Genomic DNA, 3,642 nt, shown 5'->3' with positions numbered 1-3,642 from the left:
TGTAGATTGTTGAGACATGTCTCTCTCCTTGTGGAATGCTAGATAGCCAATCCCTTTGCATATAAGCCAAGATGTTCCATTCGCAGAGTTCTATCCATCCACATAGTCAGTCATCCATGCTAGAAAAGCCATATTGAAAGGCAAACTCCATATAAAGTATACATGCTAGAGCATTGTGCTTTTTCAAAGAAGTTATCTATATGAGATCATATTGACAATGGTACTTCAAAATGTTTGAAAGAAACCTCATAGGGAAAGGAATTTAATATACTTGGTAAAAACCCTAAAATCTTCAAACTCACCATCATCAAACCATACCTGGACCGTGGCTGACCCTCAAGTGAGTTTCCAGAGGCTGTAAATTGCACTGGAAAAGGTGGCAATGGCCCATTCTTGTCCCTTAAAGCAGCTATTAGATCTGAAGCACCTGTCTTTTGGCTTGCAACACAACTCTTTACCCACTAGCCAAGTAGATAATAGTGGGATAATTTATTAAAGGATATCAAGAATTTCATTATCCCACTAAAATCTACATGTAGTAAATGTTGTAACTGTGTATTTTTGGCTGTGTATACTTTCACCAATGAAATTGAGGGTAAAGAATTGCACTGCAACTCAAAGGTGAACATTTCAAATCCACCAACTGCTTTGCAGGAGAAAGATGGTCAATTTCCTCCCACGTGACTTAAAGCCTATGAAAAACTACTGGAAGGCCCGTTATGGTTCAGTTCCAGCTCATCAGTACACAACAACAACAATTACATATATTTGCCAAGATTTTAAAAAAAACAACACAAAACAAACACACAAACCTGAGGAAAGATGGAGGATAAGTGACTGACCATTCACATATAACACCAACTTCATTGTGCCATAAATAAATCTACTGGCAGTATAAATAAGCCTGCATACTAAAGCCTGCCCATGACACTGTGATTTCTTAGAACATAGTAAAAATCAAGGCTTAAACTATCAGACCACAGTTCACTAGTGTAAATAACACTGTAGATTCAAACTCTCATGATGATACTGGTGAAGCTGTAGTAAAATGAAGGGAGGTAACTTCAATGAGATGGAATGCTTTTTATTGTGATGTATGAAGAGGAAGAGATATTATAAGCTGAAGCCAACTCAATGGCACTTAACATGTTCCCTATAGAGATCATATTTGGAATTGAATATATATTTTGTCTTGAAACATCCAGTTACTCCTAGAAAGAAAATAAAATCCTGAATGTGTTTTTAAATTTTGTTTAGAATTATAGATATATATATTCACATAAATTAAATTTTAAAAACTTATATTACTCTTCCTACTGTCTTAGATAAAATAATTACACTTTTAATTGTGAAGAAGACATAAATCCTATTGTATAAGGACGATGTTTCAAATTATATGATACACAATAAGAAGGTGAGCAGAAATAGGTGGGCAGAGTTGGAATGAGAGATACTGGTCTCACAGACCATGAATAAATAATTCTAAATTCTCCTGCTCTACTGTCTTGATCTTTATAGATTTGCGTTGCCCTGGGATCAGAATGATGATCAAAGGGGTAGGTTAATGAGGAGCTTTGGAGATTTGTCCCAAAGGACAAGGAGGTTGCAAATACCTTGGCTCTCACAGTTCACTCGATAGCTCTCCCCTATTCCAAAAGCAGCACATGTGAGACTCCAATCCCAAACGACCCTTCGTGCTTGGGAGACTGTTACTTCATTCTGTTCCTCTGCCTTTCCTGAGGACACATTTTCCCGCTTTATAATTGAGAACAGATGTTATCCGTCATTCATATAATCTGAAATCACTGTGTTAATATATAAAAATTAAGAGAGGTGCTTTAGTACTAACTCATCCAACTGAACCTGTGAATAGAATACATGCATTAAATGACTGGAACCAAGTCAACCATGGGATTCCTGTCAGTTTGTCATCTTTCTGACATTTTTAATGTGATCTTAAGATCAGTACTCAAAAAGCACTATCCAGCAGTCCCTTTCACGTGACCACATTCCTCCTGAGGATACAGGATCATATTGTCTCTGATTCTTACATGCATGCTTGTGAAAAGGAGACGTGTTTTGGCTTCGTCTTTAGTTTCTATTTGAAGTTCTTAGCACAACTGCATGCTGTCAAGGAGGTTGAAACTAAACAGAAATATTAAGTTGCTTCTTTAGACTGTATATTTGTCTTTACAAAATTATAAATATATACTCTTAGAATGTGTAAAGACAAGCAAACCAAAGCAATCATGAACACCACGTTACTCCCTTCCAGAATGCTATGATATACTAACTACCATCTGTTCGTATTTTAAGTTGCAAAATTTACATGATGAAGATACTCTATTTGTTTTCGTCTTTATTCCTGTCGATTCTTTCCCAAGATGGTACTTGACAATGCTGAGAGGGTGCTGCTGGTTCAGAAACTACATGTTTTCTTGTTTTATCATTTCTTTCCCATTATACTCATCAACAATATGGAACCAAGAAAGAAAACAAGTGTTAGAAAATTCCTTCTTCTGGAACTGACAGAGGATCCAGAACTGCAGTCAGTCTTCTCTAGTTTGTTCCTGTTCATAAACCTGATCACCGTCCTAGGAAACCTGCTCATTGTCCTAGCGGACACCTCTGACTCCCACCTCCACAGCCCCATGCATTTATTTCTTGCCCATCTCTCCTTTACTGACATGTGTTTGAGCATGACCTTGATCCCAAAGCTGCTGGTGAACCTCTACACAAAGAATCTAAGTATCACTTACACAGTATGTGTCACTCAGGTTTACCTGTCACGGTTTTTGCATCTTTTGAAAATTTTCTCCATTGAGTAATAGCCTTTGACCGCTATGTGACTATTTGCTACCCATTGAGGTACACAGTCTTCATGAACTCCCACTTCTGGGGCTTTCTGGTTCTACTCTCATGAATTCCCCATTCCAAAGTCTAATGGTGTTGAGATTGTCCATCTTCACAGACCTGGAATTTCCTTACTTTTTCTGTGACCTTATTCAGATTGTCAAGATTGTCTATTCAATAACATCTTCTTATATTTGGCAATTATCATTGAAGGGACAGCAGAAACCCCATTTTTTATAGACCCCCATTGATGCTAAAGGCAGAAGGGGGCCATCAAAATTCTTAGCTTAAGGCAAACACGAGTGCCCCAGGTATAGTCTTGTCTGTCCTTGAAAAGTAAGGAATTAACTAGTCAGTAGGTGACACAAAAAGAGTAAAGGCGGGCAAAGTAGCCAGCCAGTCAAAAGCCGACCAAATGACTGATTCCTCATCCCACTAATATCTCTGCCCTAACAGGGACACTCAAGAAAGGACTATAAAAGCAAGTGGGAGGGGGAACTCGAGGCTTTTTCCCCTCACCACCTTCCTGAGGAAGGGGAAAGTCTCCACATGTGGAAATTAACAAACACTCTTGAAATTTTCAGACGTGTGATTGGATTTCCTTTAAGGGGCATTCCGTGGGCAGAACAATCATATTAGCAGGTATTCCTTTCTTTGGAATGTTGTTGTTGTTAGGTGCCATCAAGCCAAGTACAACTCATAGTGATCCTATGAACAAAAGATCTGAACCCTGTCCCATCCTGTGCCATCCCCATACTTCCTGACACACAAAAGCCCGTTGCTGCAGTC

At 38.6% G+C, this 3,642-nt stretch overlaps 1 pseudogene; it reads left to right on the top strand.

The window, feature by feature from the left end:
- The first annotated feature begins 2,477 nt into the window (after positions 1-2,477).
- Positions 2,478-3,093, top strand: LOC102874793 (annotated as a pseudogene).
- Positions 3,094-3,642: the final 549 nt, after the last annotated feature.

The sequence above is a fragment of the Elephantulus edwardii genome, unplaced genomic scaffold (genome assembly GCF_000299155.1).
Source record: "Elephantulus edwardii isolate Elephantulus edwardi_28Jun2011 unplaced genomic scaffold, EleEdw1.0 scaffold00237, whole genome shotgun sequence".
Classification (NCBI taxonomy): Eukaryota; Metazoa; Chordata; class Mammalia; order Macroscelidea; family Macroscelididae; genus Elephantulus; species Elephantulus edwardii.
This window is presented reverse-complemented; position numbering and strand designations above follow the sequence as displayed.